The sequence below is a fragment of the Megascapheus bottae genome, unplaced genomic scaffold (genome assembly GCF_031878675.1).
Source record: "Megascapheus bottae isolate mThoBot1 unplaced genomic scaffold, mThoBot2.hap1 HAP1_SCAFFOLD_37, whole genome shotgun sequence".
Lineage (NCBI taxonomy): Eukaryota > Metazoa > Chordata > Mammalia > Rodentia > Geomyidae > Megascapheus > Megascapheus bottae.
In genome coordinates this window covers 3,293,496-3,317,997 of record NW_028327804.1, presented here as the reverse complement: position 1 = coordinate 3,317,997, position 24,502 = coordinate 3,293,496, and the positions used below count along the sequence as shown (strand labels likewise).

General features: G+C 35.9%; 1 pseudogene; it reads right to left on the bottom strand.

Moving 5' to 3' along the window:
* Positions 1–23,639, bottom strand: part of LOC150039166 (vomeronasal type-2 receptor 116-like) — a 93,926-nt pseudogene extending 70,287 nt beyond the window's left edge.
* Between the last annotated feature and the right edge of the window lie 863 nt (positions 23,640–24,502).

The following is a 24,502-nucleotide window of genomic DNA, read 5'->3' as shown; positions in this document are numbered from 1 at the left end:
AGTTTGACTGCATTGTTCAGAATTAGTCTGACTCCACTGTGGTCTGATAGGATGCATGGGATTATATCAGACCTCTTGTATCTGCTTAAGTTTTCTTTATGAACTATTATATGATCTATTTTGGAATGTGTTCCATGTGTTGCTGAGAAAAATGTAAAAAGTTTCACCTTTGGCTGGAAGACTCTGTGTATATCTGTTAAGCCCAGCTGGGCTATGGTGTCATTTAATTCGATGGTGTCTTGGCTTAATTTTTGTTGAGTTGACCTGTCATTTGTTGAGAGTGGTGTATTGAGGTCTCCCACAATGATTGTGTTTGAGTCTATCTTGTTCTGTAATTCTAAAAGAGTTTGTTTGACGAATTTGGGTGCTCTAGTGTAGGGGCAGTAGATGTTTATAACTGTAATATTATGGGCATGGATTGTACCCTTTACTAATATATAATGGCCATCTCTATCTTTATGTACTGATTTTACTGAGAAGTTAATTTTGTCGGAGATTAAGCTTGCTATTCCTGATTTTTTGCATGGTGCATTGGAGTGGAAAATTCATTTCCATCCTTTCACTTGGAATTTGTTTCTGTCTTTAGTAGTGTGGTGGGTCTCTGGGAGGCAACATATAGATGGGTGGTCTTTCTTAATCCAGTGTGCTGCTCTGTGTCTTTTGATTGGATTGTTCAGCCCGTTCACATTTAGGGAGATTATGGAGAAGTGGTCAGTGTCCATTGTCATTATTTATTTTTATTTCTAGGTTTCTTTCTCTCTGTTTTTTTCCCCTTTTGTGTTTAGTGAATTGTATATGTTTGCTTCTTAATGGGGGTTCTTGATGTTCTACAATTTGTTCTCGATTAAGCTTTATAAATTTATACTCAGGAGTATTGTCACAAAGATGGAAACTTGTGAAAGCAAGCTTTCTGTTTGATTATACATCAACATTCCCAAACTTACTGGTCCTTTCCACCCAAGACTTAAAAATAAGAAAATTTTTGAAGTTGGATAGACTTAAGTGTACAGTGGTGGGCCATAAATGAGAAAGAGGGGCATAAATTTCAATTTTTTGCTTACTTCTGTGTAATTGAAATTATGATGATTTTATCAAACCCACCTCGTACTTCCTAAGGCCCACTCTATCCTATCTTCTGATAATGACAGCTGATGACCATGTGGGGCATATGGAAAAAACTTTCCTATTTTCACTTTAAGTTGAAGACCTTCGGGAAGATTCTAAATATTGGAAATATCATACTCTGCCTTTAATTTCCTTTCTTCAACCAAAATATCATTGTTTCCAGCAGGATTGTGAAACTGGATACTCTTTAAGAAAGGGTTCAACTAAAAGATATTCATCATTTATGGTGAATTAAAATCTAAGTGTTATGGCAGAAATCCTGAATTAAAGCATTTGTTTGTCGTTATTACCTACTTCATAAATCCACAGTAAAAAAGACACCACACTAAATGAAATAGAACGAAATAAACCCTTTAGAAAACTAAAGCATGATAACTTTTCTGAATCCTATTTATTCAGCAGAGGATTACAAGGATTGTTTTAAAGAAAAATTACTTCCACATAAATAGTCAAGAATAAGGTGCTTATTACTTGCCCAACTACAATTTACTAGAATCAATAATTTAGGAATGTGTACAATGTTTTGATTTACTAAATCGGTAAAACCTAAACTGTTATTAAGCCAGGTGCAGTGTCTCATGCCTGTAATCCTAGCTATTTGCTAGGCTGAGATCTGAGAATTAAGGTTCAAAGCTATCCCAGGTATAAAAGAACCTGAGACTCTTATCTCCAATTAACCTAGAAAATGGGAAGTGGGGCTTGGCTGAAGGCTACGGTGGTAGACTTGAGCTGAAGAGCTCAGAGGAAATGCCCTGGCCCAGGGGTAGGTTGGTAGCCTTGAGCTAAAGAGCTCAGGGACAGTATCAAGGGTGAGTTAAAGCTCCATGACCTACAAAAATTAATATAAAATAAACTGTAATTACCTTAGGCTTATTAAAGTCATATAATTCCAGATTATATTTGCAAATAATATTACACAAACTCAAAGACTACAACCAGATACCTAATTTAGAAAATAATAGCTGTGAGCATACTTATTCATTTGAAACACAAAAATTAAATGGAATGTACAGTAATTTCTTTGTTGTTAATATTTAAGTGCATATGAACACAAGTTAGGAGTACCTTCAAATATTTAAACAAATAAAAGTATTTTTGCCAGTTGCAATTGTCTCACACTTGTATAATCCTAGCTACTCAAGAAACTAAAATATGAGAATTGCAATTTGAAGCCAACCCAGTCAGAAAAGTCCCCTTGAGACTCAAATTTCTGAGGAACTACTCAAAAACTGGTAGTGAAAGCTGTGGCACAAAATGGTAGTGCTCTAGCCTTGAGGAAAAAGAGCTCAGGGAAAGTATCCAGAGTTCAAGCCCCAAAAATATCCAAGAAAAAATAAAGAAAAGCTTTACAAAAATGATCTGAAAGTACTACATTTAATTCTCTATAAAATCCCCTTACAGAATGTTGAGGAAAAGTTTGAACCAATACAAACATGATACTCACTAGTTCTATGCTAGCAATGAAGTTTATGATTTGGCAGAAGGACAGTAGGAATGGGAGAAAAGGGGTAAATGAGGGTGGGGTAATAATGTTAAAAATAAACGTACTAATACATGATCTTTATAATAAAAATTTAAAACTAAAAATAAAGCATAAATTAAAAGCTAAATTATTTACCAGAAAAAAACAGACCAGAAATAAACAAAAAAAATGTGATTCTGCTATTCCAACAAAGGGAATTACCTGTGTAGGGGAAGGCACCATCCCTTTCCCATTACTCATCAGTGTCACTTCTGTTTGATCAACAAATTTCTCATGGAGGGCATGGGCCACAGCATACACAGCATTGTATATGTTATAAATTTCTTCAGACATGGCCATGTCAAAAATATGCCTCAGCAACCATTCTAAGGAAGGATCATGAAGACAATTCTCCCATGTTACACAGTCTGGCTCAGAAACTGAACAATTAAGTGAGAGAAACCACAGCCTTGCAAGATAAAAGTCCTAGGGAATTTTGAAGGGTTAACTGTCCTGGCAAAATCTGCGAATCCAGTAATATCTTCATGATGGTGCGAAAAAATGAGAGGTAATTGAAATGAGCCTACCATGAAATACCTCCTTCTGATGGTTAAATTGTGCTGTGAGTTTACAATACATTAAAAATTGCTCAATATACATCAATAAGTCTAGATGGGGTCACTTTCACTATGAACAATAAATACATTGGATAATGATTTGTGAATCTGGTTATAAATTCCTATAAGGGAAAATATGTTTGACATAACAGTATTTGGGATCAGTAGCTCAAAGGCTACACATACTGTGTTATTGTCCATCTCTTCTCTCAGTTCAGAAAGGATTTGGAAACCATTTTCCTCTTGTGAGATTAACAACCCCAGCCAATTCCAGTTTAAATGAAGTACTAAGGAGACCATGGCAATGACTAATGATATGTTCTTTTGGGTCATTTGATACAGAGAAGGAAACTTGCTGTTGTCATTCATGATAGGATTGAAAGTTCCAAATGCAAGGTAAAAGCAAATAAAAATTGGGGGCTCCATGAGTTAAATGAATGCTATTCATCACAGTCTCAGGTTTAATGTATATGAAACAATGTTTTTGTATAGGAGTATAGAACATTTTATTTTCTTTTGAAAAAGGAGGTGGGTAGAAGTTGCTGCTAGTTCATCAAAAGACTAATCAGAAGACTGAGATCTAAGGACTCTGGTTCAAACCCTCCCATGCAACCGAAGTCCATGAAATTCTTATCTCTAATTAACTATATAATTGCTGGAAATGGAATTATGACATAAAATGATACAGAATTATCTTCAAGCATAAAGGTTTAGGGATAGTCCCCAGGCCATGATTCCATGTCTTTGGATCAGTATACACAAATTTTTATTATCTTTAAGTAGTTGCATATAGGGGTATCTGATCATGTGTAACATTTATTTTCATTATGTTCCCCATCTATAACAACCCTCTTCATTTCTTCAAGAAGCCTAGTTATATTTTTACCAGTCCTGGGCTGGAGCTCAGGACCTGAGCACTGTCCTTGGACTTTCTCAAGGCTAGAGCTCTACCACTTGAGCCTCAGCACTACTTCTGGCTTTTTTCTATGTACGTGGTAGTGAGGAATTGAACCTGGGTCTTCATGCATGCTAGGCAAGCACTTTAATCACTAGGCCAAACTCCCGGCCCCAAGCCTAGTTATTTTTTTTACAAATGTACACTGGATATTATGATAATATTTGAACACCATTTTTCTAATGCATTTATCTTTTCCTTTCCCCGTAAATCTTTCTTGAAGCAAATAAGACATGCTTCAGATATTGTTATTCTTTTTGTTGAACTACAAGTTATGTGTTCAATATATTTACACTACTGAAATCCACCCCCACACAATCAAGTTCATCCCTTTGTCTGTTCCAGTTTCTCCAAATTCTCTTTTGCAAATAGTAGATACATTGATATCTTATGATGTTACCATCTTTTTGATTATTTAAAATTTGTTAAGTCCATAATTCTACTGTCTGAAAATCACCCTCATCCAACTCCTATATGTACACCCAAAGCAGAAATGTTTTCACATCCCTCCATCCCTCATATCCTCATCTGTGGAAATTTATAGAGTTCCAGCAGTATTCCAATCTGAGCAGATATTTTAACTGATGTTCCTGTAAGTACTGCTACAGACGCCCTTTGTCTCAGACAGGTGTAGTTTGGGATCGTATACTGCCCAGAAAACCAAATAAAAGGATTTTCATAGAATGACCAAGCTCTGAAATTCACATTATAGATATCAAACCCCAGCATCATATTTGGTAAAATTTTGGGTTCTTTTTTATCTCTTCAACAGCAAAAGCCACAGCCAAAACAAACTGATTATTATTAAAGCTAAACCTGCATGATGGGCATAGGAAATTTAGGAGTATCTCAGAATTTATCCACCAGGCCATTACAATCACTTTAGTAGGTTAAATGATATGTTTACTACAAAATAAATAGTTTGAATCATTGCTAACGTAGTCATTGAGAATGTAGTTTGTTATTATGATATTTAGGAGTTTCTGAGGGCATCAAAGAGAATTTAACATAAATTGAGAAACACAAGCTTGTGAAAGCTCAGAAAGCTTTCCTTTCTCATTTGCATGTACAACACACCAGAATGGCTCCTGCCTATGGACTAGGTGCTCATGGAACATCAACTGCACTGTTACTATGACTTATGGGTAATTAGGTCCACATGTGTAGAAAAACAAAATTTTGTCTTTAAGCCACGCAGTATATATTACGTGGTTCTATGTCAAGATTAACTGCCTTAAATTTGTTCTCAATGAAAAAAGATCTGCCAGAAGCAGTGAAAAATGTTATTTGAGGCAGATGCCATATCAAGTTACCCTTACAATCCAGGCCCGGTTGCTCATGCCTGCAATCCTTCCTAATCTGGAGGCTGAGACTTTTGATTCAAGATTCAAATCCAGCCCAGGCACAAAAGGACCTGAGACTCATATCTACAATTAACCTCTAGAAAACAGGAGGTGGGCATTTTCTCAAGAGTAGAGTTGAAGACCTCAGGGACAGCACCCAGGCTGAGTTCAAGCCCCAAGACCCACAAAAAAGATACCCTTCCATAAGGGCTGATACCAATACTGAACAATTCCTTACACATCTAACCAAGTAAGTGCTAAAATGCCAGGTCAGAAACCAAAATTGTGATGCAGATAACCAAACAAAAATAGGTACCAAAGGCTCATAGTTATGATCATTGATACTAAGGTGGCTGAGATCTGATCATAATTTTTTAAGCCAGCCAGACTAGGAAATTCAGTGAGATTATTTCAAATTAACCACAACAAAAACAAAAACACAAGTGTTCAAGAATCAGCCATGAGCAAAACAAGTTAAAAGATAGTGTCTAGGTCCTGAGTTCATGCCTCAGTACTGGCATGCACACACACACACACACACACACACACACACACACACTCACACACACACACACATTAAAAACTACTGTTTCAGGGTACTGGTGGCCCACAACTGTAATCTTAGCTACTTGGGAGACAAGATCTGAATACCATGATGCAAAGCCAACCATGCAGAAAAGCCGATGGGACTTTTATTTTCTATTAATCACCAAAAGTCCACAGATGAATTTGTCGAAATCATATGAATCATATATGAGTGTTGATTCAAAAATCTCAGGGACAGCATGTAGGGTCCGAATTCAAACCATAAGCCAGGCACAATAAAAAATTAAACAGAAAAAATATCCCAGATTATTCTTTTCCACCTAACCCCAAATAACCTGTCATCTGTAAAGGACCCTTAAATTAGGACATTGAGAGACAATTGTAAACAAGCCATACAACTAAAAATCCCAAGAATGGCATGATGAAACTCAGTGTTGGAAAACGGCCCCATGATCACTACTCTTGTATTATTGTATTCACATTGATACACTGAAAAGAAAAGCATATGGATAGGTGAAAATTAGAAGAATACCCATTCACATTTATAAGACATCATAATGATATCGAACACACATTTGTTGGGAAAAAAGTTTAGGATGGATCCAAATGGAATAATGAGAAGTGGATTTATTTGAAATAATCTGTATTAACGTATGGGATTATCACGTTGGAATCCCATTGTATTATTGATGTTTGTTAATAACAAAATCTATTTTAATTCTTAAACAGATCAAACAGAAGAAGATATTTATTAAGATTGAAGTAAATCTAATGTAATATTTACATGAGAGAAGCAATTCGAAACAAATAAGGAAATCCTGTGGAAAATGTTTGTCAGTACCTTGAATGTACGAAGCAAGTATCTGTGCTGTTAGGATTCAGTAAATAGCTAAGAATGCTATACAGGTTATAGTAACAATAAAAATATCCTTATTTAGGTATGAATATACTCAGGTGTAGGAAGTTTAAGGTTTGATCAGTCAAGTTCTTTTAATCATGTTGTCTGTAGCAAGCTAAAGACCTTATAATCAAGTTCTCAGAAGTGAAATATACAATTGTTGACTTCTCATCAAAATCTGTACAGTCCAAGGGTACTGAAATGAAATCTTTACATTAGTGACAATAAAATTTAACTAATTCTAAGAAATATAAGCTATCCACTAAGCATACTGCCCCAAACAAAGTAGAAGTGGAGACAAAGCAAGGTTTTACCCAAACAACAAAAATTTGGACAATATATCAATAGAATATCTGCTCTACAGGAAATGATAAAGGAAATTGTTCAAATAAATTGAAAAATGATGATCAAGAAAAATGTACAGCAGTGCATAAACTTTACTAGTTATTATGAGAGTACACACAATTTGAGAATTTTCAAAACTTGGAAATGTGATTAATAAAACAGGCACTTTTTTCCTTATGAAAAAAGTATTAACACATGAACTATATTTGCAATATTCAGTATGGCTTATATTCACAACTTTGTCATTGTGGATGGATGTTATTATTGGTATTTAACTATTCTTAACTCTGCTATGACCCACAAAGAGAAACCTAAAATAGACAAATGAGAAATAAGAAACCAGAAATTATTAATAAGTTAAGACCACTGATGTCTTTAAAATAGAATGAGAAAGCTTCAACAAAACCAGAAAACAAGTTACATCATGGCAATAATGAAACCTGGATGGAAAAGATTGAAATTCAGCATTTAAAAGACATAAAGTCATCCAATAAACAAAAATAGAAACTAAAGCTACATATTGACTTCAAGAAACTCACTTCATTTTTAAAGCTACATATTGACTGCAAGAAAAGAAATGAAATAGGGAGCTCAGGTAAGTGGGGTATATGTAACAAGTAAGATCTAATAGAGCTTAAGGAAACAATGTGAAAATTAATAGTCCATAGTGTAATGATTGATAAATCAACAAGACAACAGTAATCTAAATGCATAATTATAAATTGATGAAAAAATGTTAAAACCAATATGTACCCTAGAAACTAACTAGTTTTGTTGATCCTTATTGAGTGTCTATGGTTTTTCCTCCTTTCTTTTTTATTGTAATTTAAAGTTGACTTTTTGAAATGCTTATATTTTCACTCTTCTAATTTCTCTTCTCTGGTATGTAATGAGAATTGGTACCTTATGAGAGGACTGTTCACTGATAAGACCAGCAAATATATTAGAAGGGTAAAGGGGAGTGAACATGGTCAAACTATTTAACATGTGAAAATAAAAAATATTATTTGGGTTACATTGTAAAAAAAGAATAGAACAGGGCCAGGAGTTTGACCTAGTGGTAGAGTGCTTGCGTAGCATGTACGAAGACCTGGGTGCGATTCATCGGTACCACATATACATAGAGAAAGCTAGATATGGTGCTGTAGCTCAATTGGTAGAGCTCTAGCTTTGAGAAAGCCCAAGAACAGTGCTCAGGCCCTGAGTTCAAAGCCAAGGTCTGGCAAACAAAGAAGAGAGTATGAGAAAGAGGAGGAGATGATTGGACAAGGAAATTTGTATGAGATAAATGGATATATCAAATTAGAAATAATTGATGTTAAACTATATAAAGATATATTCGTTATGTGCCAATCATAAAGATTGGAAAAAAACTAGCAAAATAAGACCTAGATGGGTCACCCCCAAAATTGGCTATGTTCAAACAACCCATAGATGGAAAGAATGAAATGCAAGTCACAGAAGTCAAGGCTCAAAGATTTAAAGGAATAGGTGACTTCATTGATGATAAAGTCAGATGAAATTGGGAAGTTAAGGAAATGAAAGACATGGGTCAAAACTCACCAAAGAGAAGTACATTTAACACAACTACTAAACTGAAATATTTGAGATTAGATAAACAAACAATAGTTCAAAACCTATGTACATAAGGTCATATAGGATGAGACTAAATGAAAGGAACTCTAGGATATGGAAGGAAGAGGTTTACACTATATGATTGTTGTCCTTAATGTATTATGTTATTTCGCATCTCTTTTTTTTGCCCTTAGGGGAAATCTCATAATATTACTGTATCTGACTTTGTTACCTGGTATATTATACACATGTTTACTTGTTTATCTGAAATAGGAAAGGGAAAGGGAGAAAAAAATGATTGGGAAAGGATAGGGGAAAAGAAATGGGGACAATAACATGAGAAGGGTGTCAATGTGTGAGAATTAATGCAACTATTACCTGGCAAACATGAGTGCAACCCCACTATACATTACTCTGACAATAAAAAATAAAACAAAATTAATTAATTAATCTTAATCAAAGTACAATATGTTTATGTGCACTTAGCATGATAGACCTCTTGACAATTAAAATGCAATGTTATAGATAAATCTTTTGAAAGTACAAGTAATAAACTTGATGCAGCAGAAGAAATATCAGACAAGTAATACAAGTTTTAGGAATGATAAATTGAGAAAACGTAGTTTAAAAAAAGGCATAGGGGGCTATGATTTTGGCCTAGTGGTAGAGAGTTTGCCTAAGCATGCACGATGACCCAAGTTTCATTCCTCACTACCACATGCATAGAAAAGCCGGGAGTGGTGCTGTGGCTCATATGGGAGAGTGCTAGCCTTGAGAAAGCCCAAAGCCCCTGCAAAGACACTGAGTTCAAGCACTAGGACTGGCATAAATAAATAAATAAATAAATAAATAAATAAATAAAAGTAAATTTCATTAGCAAGACTTTTGAGATAGGGCCAGCAGACCAAAACAAGAGTAGTATTATAGAAGAAGTATCTTTTAATTAAACTAAAGCTTTAGAAGAATTTTTCAATATTACATGCATGAATTTTCAAAATACAGAGATATTTCTACACTTAAATAGAACTGACCAATGACATAGTTTCTGATCACATTTTGAAACCCCCCAAAAGATATCAATGTTGCAAAAGATAAATACCAAGATACCTTAAAAAATATCAAACACAACCATTTCTTATTGTATTTTATTTTCGGGGTGATGTACAGACAGGTTACAGTTACATTTGTCAGGTAATCCCACACAACCATTTTATATCCACTCTTCAACAGAAACCTTAAAAGTAGAGAACACATAAGGTGATTCAACATTTGAGAGAAATAACTTTCCACACAGGACTACTTAATCCAAAAACTATAATTGATTCAGTTCAATGGAAAAACAAATCCAATTCAATATATGCACAACTAAATTCACCCTTGAAAGAATCAGGAAAGAGAACCCCAATCACGGGAGCTCAGGAAAGAATAAATGTCCCAGAAAAGATTCATTAAGAAATGAAAATTACTAACAAAAGAATATGTTGATCTTGATCAATCAACAGATATATAAAGAACAAGAAAAGGACAAATATTACTTCAATCTATGGCAAAATCAACAACAAAGTTCTTTTAATCACCACCTATCTCCTTGTATCACTGATGAGTAAAATCGCTATTAAGGAAAACTGTTCTATTATTGAAAATAATGATAGTGAAATCCCCATACAAAATCTTATATATTTTACAGAAATAGAGTGAAGTTGGGCAAGATAAAAATTTTTCTGACAAAGGTAAATTCAAGATACCCAAAGATATCTTAATATAAAAGAGAAAAGCTGAAAGTATCACAACACATGCTTACAACTACACTATATACACACAATGACACCAAAGTGTATTTTTGTGGATACAGTCACACAAAGGAAAGAAAAGATTAGAAGACATATAAATAGCCTCAAGCATTGCAGTCATTTATTTCTGCACAAATAGCCAAATATGGGTATCCTTATGTCAAATACTGAAATTAAACTTATCATTTAACCTGTATTTCAAAATGAAACCTTCTAATTTGACCAGAGTTGTTAATGTAAATTAGAATCTCTGAAACTAGTAGACAAATCCATGCAGGAAACATTTCAACATATTAGAATTTGCAGTGGAACTCAAATACATATGAAAATAATAGCAAGAATTCTCACTTTGGATGCTGCTCAGTGATTGATTCCTTTATTTCTGTCATGGGACTTAGGTTCCAACATAAGCTATGGAAGTATTAATTAGTTTACTGCTATATTTGTATGTAATGATTTTGTAGCAAAACAAAAATATAACTTAGGAAGTGAATAAGCCAGGAAATTAATATCATGGTTTAAAACAACTCTTAAAATTTGAATTAGAGATATAGAATTATACTAAATTAAAGGACATCCAGGATATAGAAACAAAAGCCATATAAGGAGTGATTGTTGTCCTTATTGTACTATGTTACCTCTCATCTTTTTTGCTGTCCCTTGCTTATCTCAAATTTTTACAGTATTTCACCTGGTTATCTGATATTTTGTATATATGAGTATTTATTTATTTGAAAATGGATAGTGAAGGGAGGAAACAAGATATTAAGAGAAGAGGATCTGATTGCCACCAGCAGCTCTTCTGTATTCTAAGTACCTAAGGAACTTCCAGCTGCTGCAATGATTTGATTCAGCATATCAATAGTTACGCATTAAAATTTTTTCAAATATATTTAGGGAAATTAAAGGAAGGAAAATAAAGTAAACATGGAAAAATAATGGAAATAAGAAAGATAAGCAGACAAACATTTAGGAATATCCCAAAGGATCAGGGAAGATACGGCTCTCTTGTACAAAAGTAAATAGATTAATTCCCACCACTGTCATTTTAGCAGCTACCTCAGGGTACACATGTCACGATGGCATTTTCAGAAGGGGAGCAAGACATTAAACTAGATAATTTAATTTTCTTTCTAATAATAATCAAATAGGAGGCTTGAATGTCTTCAGATTCCTACTTAGGTAGAGAGTAAGACTGCTGCAAATGTCAAGGTATGTGTGTGCACAAGTTAAACAGAATTCAGCTTGAACAGACAAAATTCTCCCATAAGGGATGTGTGACCCATAGTCTGCCTGGCAGAAGCTGGATTGCAATGCAAAACTGATAGGAAATATCATCTCCATGGTTTGAAAGAGTAACTGCATTGTCTACTGTGAGAAATTTTTACCACAGTCATTAAAGTGCATGTCAAATCATGCTATTAAGGTAAACTTATCAGACCATGTGATTTTGAGAAAGGAAATGTTTCTGAAGCCTCTTTGAACAGACTTCATGAAACCGGTTTGAGTTGTTTGTAATAGTATCATTTCATCCTTTTCAGTGACATCTGGGATAGAGGAAACAGAGTAATTCTGGAATAAACCAGTGCTGGAAAGCTCCACAGCCATGGAAAGAGGCAGCTACATGGAAGAAAACTAGAGTCTTCTCTACTACTTTGGAAAAATAAAAATACTCAAAAGTAGACACAAAGATAATAAAGCCAACCTTTTTCTCTTGCAGTAAGGGATGGGAGGTCATAGTACAGAAAGCATTGACGTGTACACCCGAAGTTCTGTCAGGCATTTCTCATCCTGAGAACAAATATTAATTGAAATCAAATTGTGAATAACGTACATCTCTTACTCTTCATATTTGGAAGCATGGCTTTTACTTTGATCAGTTTCCAAAGTTTAAAGAGGAAAAAAAACAGAAATCATCACATCTCCATCCATATGTGCCCTGTGCTTCATTCTGGGACAGCAGACAGTGTCAGCCAAGGACCTGTCAAGGAGGGAAAACTGAAGAACTGTGAAAATCAAAGTTAACATCACTGAAATATTTGCCAAGCTAGAATTCTGGCTGGACATGAACCCTCAGTGTTATGCAGATATATCTGTATATCTTTATATTTTTATATATGTGTGCATTTGTCTTATACACAGGGATGGATATTCCAACACAGCTTCTCTCATTACAGACTCCTCTATTCCCCAGGAAGAATGCAGAAAACTCTTGGCCCTGAAACTGAACATCTGAGGCCCAGAATCCAGGAGAAAACATGTTTACAGATTCTCATCTACACCCCAGGTGTTAGGATTTCACCCAAGACCACAGATAGGGAGGCCCCACGTATGAAATTCTTTGTCAGATTTTATTCCAAGTCTGTCAAGAAAGTATCTGTTGGAAATATATTTAGGATAATGCAACTGGAATGCATCAGATAATGAGATCGCAGGTGAAGGTGAAATGTTCAAAAAGAACAAATAAATAAAATGTTAAGTCGACTCATTGGAGTTTGACACACGCCATGTTGAAAACATCCACAAAACATTACTAGGTAACCTGGGTAGGTTTCAATATGAATTCAATGTACAGAACCCCCCACAAATGTACCCTATTATTATTGCCTGGGCAAGCCGTAATCATGCATAACTCAGCAGATGCACATCAGTAATCAACTCAAGGTCAACTTAGACATTGAGTGGCATATTTACATCCTGAGTTTAACTTCTTCCATTAGTAATTTCTAAAGGCATGTTGAATACATGGGTTATTAGATTTATGACATATTTATATTTATATTTCCAAAAGTTGGAGTTTCCTTTCTATGGATTTCTAAGAACATGAACTCTGTGCAGGAAATCCTCCTCTGGCCATAATCTAATATGTAAAAAGAACTACCTATATCCTTCCTCTCAAAATATATTAGACTCAAAAATACATGCAAAGACATTAATAAACCTGCAGCACAGAAATTTAGCAGGGTTTCATGTGAGATCCATGCCTTAATATACATGAAGACAATCATGTACAGTCCAACAGAAAATATGAATCAGAGCATTAATAATGGACAGAATAACACAATGACATGTTTATATTGGCTTATATATTATGCAGCATTAATGCAACCTGGTTTACTATAGAGCATAGTGAAGGTGAAATACGTGAAATTCACATGAGTTTTCTGTTCAATTTTTGCTAGAAGCTAATATGGCTTTGATTAGTATTTGTTAGAAAATTATAATTTTTAATCATAATACCACCGATCTCACATAATCTTGAACATTTCATTATATCATACTTTATGACATATATTTTGTGTAGCATATACTAATTATTCACATGAGTTTATTTGAACATTCCGGGTACTCATGCAATGTACCCTGATAAGATTCAGAAGTCACTTCACGACTTCTAAAAACAATTTCAACATGTTCCATTGTTGCATGTTTACACATGATGCTTAAATACGTTAAGCATGCTCAGCTACTTCACTATGACTATTCAATCTGTCATTTCCATCTAGAATTCCCAACTGGATGGGACCTCAGTTACACTCTATTCATTCTCCATTACACTTAAAATTACAGGGTTATCCATTAGCATCCAGATAATCAGCCTTTTTTTTAGACGTTTGTATCTAACTCAGTTCCTATTTGGAATTGCATGTTGTTTAAAACTTTATGTTCCTTTTTCATTCAAATTTTTCTCCTATTTCTGTCTCAATGTGCCTGCCAAAATTCCACCATTCATTTTTCCCCATTCTGTGCTACATATATGGTATTCTGTTTTTAATTTCAAGTCCACTGGTTTACAGTGAATATAGCCAAATTATGTCTATTTTTATATCACTCAAGTGTTGTTTCTAAAATCTTTTATGTATTGAGTGCTTTGTTGGTTCTTTGTGATGATCAACTTAGGCAATGATGCTATATGTGAACAAAAATCCTATTTTTTCTTCTCAAAATGTACATTTTTTTATATATTTGAAACATGTTTATTATGCTTGAATTGGCTCTAGATTCTCATACATACTGGATCCTAGGAGGGAATAAATGCATATTAAATAGGAACAACATATGATCAAACTAAGAGTCATAGCTTCAGGTTGTGACTGTACCACTAATATAGAAATTTATGAGTCATTTATACTTTGAAACACTTCCATAATTTCAGCTAATAGATCACTGGACTAAACACAAGATGTAACTAAAAAGAGCTTATTTCTTCCCATATAAAGCCATACAAAGAATTTCTGTCAAGATGATGCAATATTACAGGGAAAATACAGTACAGAATTCCTATGCTAGAGGGCAAGATGGAAAGCTAAAACAAATGGCCACCATGACCATTTTGTTGGCATTGTTGTAGATTGGCAGGAATGTAATCCAGACCACAGAATACTGAAAGTCAGGAACAAAGCTGTCAGGCATGGCCCTGGCTAGAAAAGTCATGATGAAACTGGGTAGGCCCAGGAAGCTCAGGGAACCTAAGACACACTAGAAATCTGTTAGGGACAGCTTGTTACACGGGATGATTTTGTGACCATGTAACTATGCCAATTAAAGGATGACAGGCTCCCAGCCAGGTTCCATAGAGAGTCACTTTGTTCAGGATAGAGATGAGAATGTAGTTAGGAGCCCCTGACACCAGCAGCCACTTCATTATTTTCTTGAAGAAGGGATCTTGAAGGCTAGAACCACAATTGTTATTATGGTAAACACTGTGGAAACAGGCACAGAGAACACAATTCCAAATGTGGTTTGTGGATGGATATGGGTGATTATCTTGGGAGGGACAATAAAGATCAAGAGATAGAGTAAACAGAAAATTGGGATATTAACAAGATTTGACTGAGATACCTGTTATGGGCTTTAACAATGACAGGGTTTTGGTGCTTCCCACAAACCCCAAGAACATCAGTGAACATAGAAAAGAAGAGCCATGTATTTCATGGTCATGCCAAAGTGATCTCCAAAACCAGGAAAATTGTGCCCTCAGGAGGCACTGATTTCTCTGTGTTGTCATATGTCTGCATATGTCACTCACGGGTGCACATCTGGAAAGAAGTGTCATAATTTGTTCCTTTTTAGTACTATACTTCAAAAAGAAATTAGGAAATCCTTACTCAAGTTAATCATAACCAATCAGCATTTATTGTGATAAAAGTTAACATTAATTATTATTGGATAATTTCAGTATTATTTGTCCCTTCTCTACCTCATATACCCCTACCCACAGTTCTATCCTTTCTATTTCCTCAGTTATACTGGAATATTTTTTGCCAATAGTGGGGCTTAAACTCAGGGTCTGAGCACTGTACTTGGACTTTCTCAAGGCTAGAGTTCTACCACATGAGCCACAACACCATTTCTACCTTTTTTCTTTGTATGTGGTACTGAGGAATTGAATCTGGGTCTTCATGCATGCTAGGCAAGCACTCTACCACTAGGCCAAACTATCAGCCCCAGACTGAAACATTTCAACTTTCAGTTAACTCCATGTATTGGTAATTACAAGTGTTTTAGCCATTTCCAATAACTTAACCTCCAGTTTTTTTCTTGTTCCATAATATCTCATGACAAATTGTGACAATATAGCTACATTTTATAAATCATCGGTGCATATGATAACAAAAGTGTTTTTTTAAGTACACCTCATTATATTTGTCTCTCTTACTTTCCTGAGAAGTAGAAAGACCACAGAATCAAATGACTGAAGCTCCAAAGTCCTGCTATGCATACTGCTTGTGCCAACATCCTAACATAAACATAACTTCCTTAGCATTTGCTCTGTAGTAAGACGAGTTGTAAATACTAGGAAATAAAAACATGCAAGATGTATGATTTTATGCATCTCCACATACTTTAGAGCAATTGTGCCTAATCAGCTTTTGTTTTTAAATTCATGATAGAACTACCTATTAGTATGTGCGATTAACACCGAATGAAATAGAGCAGAAGTTAGGACCTTGTGCCATTTCAATGAGTAATACCAACAATTGTATTTAAAATACTGATGAGGCGCTGGTAGCTCTCACCTATAATTCTAGCTACTCAGGAGGCTGGAATCTGAAGATTGTGGTCTGAACACAGTATGGGCAGAAAAATCCACAAGAATTTTATCTCCAATTAAGCACAAAGAACTAAAAGTTGAGCTGAGGCTCAAGTAGTAGGGCAGTAGATTTGAGCACAACAGAGTTCAAGTCCCAGGACAAGAAAGCAAAATATAAAAGAAAAAGGAAGGTTTTGATTTTCCAATCCTAATACACAATTTTGCATTAACTTTGCTGGACTTGAAATGGCTTAAAAATTATATTTTATTTTTTAATTTTTTAAAAAAATTTTCCCAGTCCTGGTATTGGGCTACAACTCTACCCCCCAGCCACAGCACACTTTGACTTATTTTTTCTATATATATGTGGCACCGAGGAATCGAACTCACATCTTTGTGCATGCAGTCTATTACTAGGCCAAACTCCCACACCAAATGGGTTAAAAATTATTGTCAAAATACAGGTTTGATAAATATGTTGCCAAACTTGTGTGTAGTGCTAACATAAGCTGGTTTTAAAATTAGCAGTTCCTGAGATAGATTACATAGAGCATGCAAGCAGGAAGTTTAATGGGGAAGTCTTCAGGAAAACAGCATGGAAGAAAATGTTTGGGTCTGGCCAGAATCTGAAAGCCATAGCACTATCACTTGCACACTTTTTCCAAAGTAACTCTGGTCCCTTGATCTTAAAGGGAGTAGATGGTAGCACAAAAGAGAAAAAGAAGAGGCAAAATGTTAGCCTATTTTACCAAGAGATTGCCAGGATCTAATATACATTTTATTTGTAGCATAGATCTACATGAAGAATGCGGGTTTTATTTAAACTTTCATTTTTCCAGTCCTAGGGCTTGAACCCAGGCTCTGGGCACTATGATAGAACTTTCTCAAATCTAGTGGTCTACTATTTGAGCTATAGCACCACTTTCAGCTTATGTGTATACGGTACTGAAGAATCGAACCCAGGACTTTGTGCATGATAGGTGAGCACTCTACCCCGGGGCCACACATCAGGCCCACAGCTAATGAGTTTTGTTTCTGCAGAATTCTGGCAAGTGTCTGTTGGTCAGTTCTTTAAATACAGGCAATCCTTATTCTTGTTTGTCTTCTTGTTGCTTTATTTGGAAATAAAAAGGGCTTTTGTGGCAAAGACTCTTTGATTGTATTTCAAAGCCAGCCTGAGCAGAAAAAACCCTCTAAAACACCATCTCCCAAGGTATCAGCAAAGAACTAGTCAGGAAGCATGATTTAAGAGACTCCTATTTCTAACCAGGAAAATGCTGGAAGTGGTGCTCTGACTTAAAGTGGTTGAGCACTAGTCTCAAGAAGAAGTGCTCAGGGAAGGTGCCCATTTAATGCCAACTGGGATGAGCTGTCTCAGCGATATTCACCTTCTAGGTGCTCAGGATGAGGCCAGACCTGGCTAGAGCTGACAATGAAGAACTGTGGATTAGAATGAGGATTGGATGATGTCACATCCTAAATGAATTCACTTTACACTCACCCTTTCAAAACTAATCAGAGCCAGGAGACCAAGAGAAATGCTTGCCCATCTAACATCCATCCCTGTCTACCTTCTAACTGGGCAGAAATTAATATTCTTGCCTTTTTATAATCCACATATCTATCAAGGCCTCCTGCTGGACCCTTAACCACTCCAATCCAGCCCTAATCTCAGAATGTTTATTCAAAACCAGTCTAATAAAACACTCCTTTCTTTCCCCAATCCACTTATTCCTCCTTCCGTATAATGGGCCTCAGCTCTATCCATCCCACAAATGGAACTTTTCTGGCTTGTGGACAACGTGTGTTCTCCAAGGTCATTCATGTTAACTCCTCCTGCCACCTTTTCATAGTTTGCCTGTTCTCAACTTTTCAAAAGTTTCTTTTCTTTAAATCTTTGGCCCATCTTTTAATGGGATGGTTGTTACTTTGGAGATTAGTTTTGGATTGATTCAATTTTTGAGCTGTTGATATATTTTAGATATGAAGCCTTTGTCTGTTGTATGGTTGGTGAAGATCTTCTCCCACTCTATAGGCTTCCTAATTAGATTATTAGCTATGTCCTTTGTCATACAAAAGCTCTGAAGTTTAATGCAGTCCCACTTATCCAGCCTTTCTCTGATTTGTTGTGATTCTTGGTCCTTATTAAGAAAGTTTCGACCTGTGCCAAGGAGGTCTAGTGTATCTCCTATTCCTTCTTGTAAAGTTTTCATAGTGTCAGCTTTTACCTCCAGGTCTTTGATCCATTTGGAGTTAATTCTAGTACAGGGTGACAAAGAAGGATCCAACTTTAGTTTTCTGCATATGCTTAACCAGTTCTGCCAGCACAACTTGTTGAAGAGGCTGTCTTTCTTCCATTCTATTTTTTTGGCTCCCTTGTCAAAGATTAGGTGGCCATAGGTCTGTGGTTTAATACCTGGGTCTTCAGTTCTATTCCATTGGTCTTCTGGTCTGTTCTTGTGCCAGTACCAAGCTGTTTTGATAATTATAGCTCTGTAAAAGTCTAAAGTTTGGTATCGAAAATTCCTCCTGCTCTGTTCTTTCTGCAAAAATTTTTTTGCTATACGTTTTTTTATACCATATGAAATTTTGGATTTCTTCTTCTGATTCCTTAAAGAATGATATTGGGATGTTGATGGGTATTGCATTGAATTTGTAGATAGTCCTTGGCAGGATTGAGATTTTTCACAATCTTAATTCTTCCAATCAAAGGAGCATGGGAGGTTTTTTTCATTTCCTCGTTTCTGTTTTAATTTCCTTTTTCAGGGTTTTAAATTTTCATCATAAAGGTGTTTTACATTCTTAGTTAATCTCCAAGTACTTTATTTTCTTTTAGGCTATTGCAAAAGGAGTTGCTTTCCTGATTTTTGCCTCGTTCCTCTCATTGTTGGTTTACAGGAAGGCAGCTCATTTATCAGGGTTAATTTTATACCCTGATATCTTGACAAAGTTTCAAATCAGCTCAAGCAACTTGGGGATAGAATCTATGGAGTTCTGAAAATACAGAATCATGTCATCTGCAAAGATGGAAAGTTTCACTTCCTCTTTCCCTAAGATTCCCTTTATGTTTACTTCTTGCCTTCTTGCTCTGGCTAGGAATTATACTGTGTTATATAGAAGTGGAGAGAGGGGGCATCCTTTTCTCATTCCTGATCTTAGAGGAAATGGTTTTTGTTTTTGGCCAATAAGTATAATGCTACCTGTGGTTTTTTCATACATGGCCTTTATTATACCTAGGAATGTTCCCTGGTTCCTAGTATCTCCAGAACTCTTAGCATAAAGGGATGCTGGATCTTGTCAAATGTCTTTTCTCCATCTATTGAGACAATCATGTGATTATTGTCCTTGCTCCTGTTGATGTGATGAATTATATTGACTCTCGTGTATTGAACCAGCTTTGCATCCATGTGATGAATTCTGTCTGATTTTAATGTATAAGTTTTTGATGAGTTGCTGAAGGGGTTGGCCCGTATTTTGTTAAGAAGTTTTTCATCAATATTCATCAAATAAATGGGTCTATAGTTCGCTTTCTCAGATGATTCCCTGTGTGGTTTTGAGATGTGAGTTATGGTGATTTCATGAATAAGTTTGGCTAAAAGCCTTCTCTTTCCATTTTGTTGAAGAGCTTGAGGAGTATTGGTGTGAGATCTGCTTTGAAGTCCTTATATAATAATTCAGCTATGAATCCATTAGACCATGGCCTTTTCTTGGATGGGAAGTATCCTATTGCCATTTCAATTTCAGTACTAGTAATAGGTCTGTTTATTGAATTAGGTCTTCTTGGTTCAGTGTGGGTATGCTAATATTGCCTAGAAATTCATTCATCTCTTCTAGATTCTCAAATCTGTTGGCATAAAGGTTTGAAAATTATTCCCTTATGATGCTCTAGATCTTGTTAATTTCTGTTGTGATATTTCCATTCTCGGCCATGATTTTGTTTATTTGGGAGTGTTCCCTTCTTTTTATGGTCAGGTTGGTTAAGGCTCTGTTAATTTTGTTAATTTTTTCAAAGAACCAACTCCTTTTTTGTTTATTCTTTCTATGTTTCTTTTGGACTCCAATTCAGTTTACTCTGCTTTAATTTTAATAATTTGCTTCTTTCTACAGGATTGGGATTGGTTTGTTTTTCTTTTTCTAAGAGTTTAAAGTTTACCATTAAATTGTTAGTTTGCAATTTTTCCAATTTCTTGATGTAGGCACTCAGAGCTATAAATTTCCTCTGAGTACTGCCTTTGCCATATCCCAAAGGAGCTGGTATTTTGTGTGCTTTTTTTTGTTAAATTCCATAAACTGTTGAATTTTTGTTCTGATCTCCTGGAAGACCTTCTGGTGATTCAAAAGTATGTTGTTCAGTCTCCATGAGTTACAGGGATTTCTTTGGTGGAGATTGTTGTTAAGTTCCAATTTGATGCCCTTGTGTTCAGAGAGAATGCAGGGAATAATTTCAGTGTTTCTGTGCCTGCACATGTTTGGTTTATGCCCTAAAATGTGATCTATTTAAAAAAAATTTCCATGTGCTGCTGAGAAAAACATATATTGTGTTGCTGCTGAGGGAATAATCTGCAGATGTCTGTTATGTCTAGTTGTTCTATGCAGTTGTTCAATTCTGAGGTTTCTCTGTTGAGTTTTTGCTAGGTTGATCTATTTATACGTGCTAGTGGTGTGTTAAAGTCACCAACAATCACTGTGTTTGGATATGTATGTGGTTTTAATGTGAGCAAAGTTTTCTTGATGAAGTTGGGTGCTGCGGCATTAGGTGTGTAGATTCTCCCTGGCTACTTTCACGTTCCTTTCTTTGGTCTCTATTGATCCTGTACAGATTATAATGTGCTGGTGGGATGTTCTTTTGTGGTCATGTCTGTTTGTGGTTCTAAAAGCTTCTTGTATCTGGATGGGCCTGCCCTTCTGGATATTTGGGAAGTTCTCTGAGATGATTTCCTGATGAATATTTCCAATTCCATTGATCTCTTTTTCCAGGCACTCCTCAGTACAAATTAGCCTTCAATTGGGCTTCCTCATAGTATCTTGGAGTTCCTGAAGATATCTCTCATTTTTCCTAGATATGGTTTGATTCATTTTTTGGTTTTTCTCTATAATGTCTAGATTATCTTTGATTGCGGAGATTCTCTCTTCTGCATTGTCTAACCTGCTATCAATTTGTTCTATTTTGTTCTTCCTCTCCCTACCTTCCAACTGGTCATTTTTGATGCCTTGCATTTCTTATTTTATATCATGTATGGACTTCTTTATCTCTTTAATTTCAATTTGAGTGGTGTCTTTGAAGTCCTTTAGCTCATCAGCTTTACTCTCCTTGGACATTTGTTGGAGTTCAGTCAGCTATTTGTTTGTGGGTTCTATTAATTCCTCTATTTTTCTTTGTCTCTCTTTGTCACGTTCACATATGTCCTTCTGTATATTTTCAAACTTTTCATTAATCATGTTTATCAATTGCATTTGTGGGACATGTAAAGAACTTTCCTCTAGGTTTGCCATTGAATGCTCTATTGCTGTTTATGCTGGGTGGGAGATCCTATTCCTTTGTTTGACATTTTTCTTGAGTTTCTTGTTCTGCCCATTTGAAAATTAGAGCAAGATTAATACCACACATGGTTATAAGTTTAAGGTATACCCTACCTAATGTTATATAGCTGCCCAGACTGTAGAATTTCACAATTTTAGATTAGTATTATCACTCCTTCTCTCCTTTTGTGTTCTTACAGACAAATCTAAAACCAACACCAAACATAGATGTGTGACTAAAAAACCCACAATTCACTCTCTGAAATTTAAGTCAATCTAGACCTACAGTATAATTGAATACATGCATATACACACTTGGTCAACAACAGTCAACTATAAATCCATGCATTAGAGGAATTGAAGAAGAAATAAAGAACCAGAGATATAAAAATTGTATGAAAGACAAGAGAGGAAATAGGAAAAGAGTAATTTAGGAGTGTAAGAATAATATAGTAATGAAGTAAAGAGATGGGATGAAGATTATTGACCTAAAATGACCGAAAGGGAAAAGTAAATGAATATAAAATTAAGGAAAAAATAAAACAAATCATATAAAAAATAAAAAGGGTAATAATAAAGGAAAGAAGAGAGGAAAGTATATATGAAAGTGATCAGTGATTTAAAAAAAAGAGAGTCCTATTATGAGTTCTTAATCATGAAACACTAAGATTAAGAACGGAGAAAATAAAAAGCATTGGGCTGAGTCAATACAAGTACAATTTGTAACGGGTCTGTACACAATGCTCTCACTATGTAACAAGGACTGACCACAATGACAGAAGGAAAAAGAAAAGAAAAATTAAAAAATAAAAAGGGAGGATGGAGGAAAATGGCAAAAAAAGAAAAAGCGAGAAGAAGTAAAAATGCAAATAAAAAAAGGAGTAAAGTTTGAAAAAATTATGATTGGAGAAGAAAAAACAAAAACAAAACAACAGCAAAAAGTATTTTTTCAGGTTTTTTTTGAGGGGAGACTGTGTCTTCACTGAGTTTTGTCTCCAGATATTGTATGAAGCCTTTTTTTCTCCTGTGGTTTTGCTTAGCTGGTTCTTCCAATAAGTTTGTTTGATCGGGCAGAAAAAGTTCTGCCTTATAGGTTTGGTTTGGGGACACTGTGACCATACACCCTTGTTGATGTACTAGCCGGGTTATGGGCTTTATGTGTCCTACAGGGGGAATTTGGCAGTTTTCAGTAGCTTGAATAAAAATGGAGTTCTTTCATACTGGAGTCCTTGGTGAGCTTCACAACTCCAGCTGCTATGTTTTTAGCCAGATCAGCAAAGAGCCTGGGGTGGAGCTGCAGGCTTTGTTTTCTAGGAGAGCTTCCCTGCCAGGGCCTAGCTGGTTCTTCTAGGGCAGAAAAGTTTCTATCCAGTAAGCTGATTCTGGGGAAAACCTTTGCCCTACTGAAAGATGACATTGCTGGTGCCATGTCTCAGGCTCCAGGAGTTCTGGCAGGGTCATTACCAATAGTCAAGATGGCTCTGCTTTTGGCTGGTGGGAGTGCTACCTTCTCCTTCCCAATGCCGTTCTGTGCAGAGGAATGAAAATGTCTTAGTGGGGTGCTCACAACTCCCTTGATTGACTGAGTCTGTGGAGCTGGCAGGTCTGCGACCTGAAGAGTTGCCTGCCCTGGCTCTGGTAGGTCTGAGCTGGAGCGAGGTGTGCTGTTTGCTCAGGTTCCAGAGGGAGGGAGTGTGTTTCTCCCCTACCATTCCTTGGGGAGTTTGTCTAATATTCTCTTCTCCTACTGAGATCTCTGTGGTGCTAAAGCTTCTTTTTTTGCCAGTCCTGGGCTTGAACTCAGGGCCTGTGTCCTGTCCTTGGATTCTCTCAAGGCTAGAGCTCTAACACTTGAGCCTCAGCACCATTTCCAGCTTTTTTCTTTTCCTTTTTCTTTTTCTTTTTGGCCAGTCCTGGGCTTGCGTTCAGGGTCTGAGCACTGTCCTTGGACTTTCTCAAGGCTAGAGCTCTACCACTTGAGACTCAGCACCACTTCCAGCTTTTTTCTATGTATGTGGTACCAAGGAATAGAACCCGGGTCTTCATGCATGCTAGGCAAGCACTCTACCACTAGGCCAAACTCCCGGCCCCGCTAAAGCTTTTTTAGAGTCGATCTTTCGGTATAAACATTCTGCTTCGGTGCTAAACCTGGTATCTTGGCAAGAGCTCAGAAAGACTTAACCTGAATCGCCGCCATCTTCCACTGGTCCTTCTTATCATTTCTTAACTATGTAGTCTATACATGTCTCCCAAACAAAATATCAACATAGGGTTGTGTTTTTTTGTATTGTT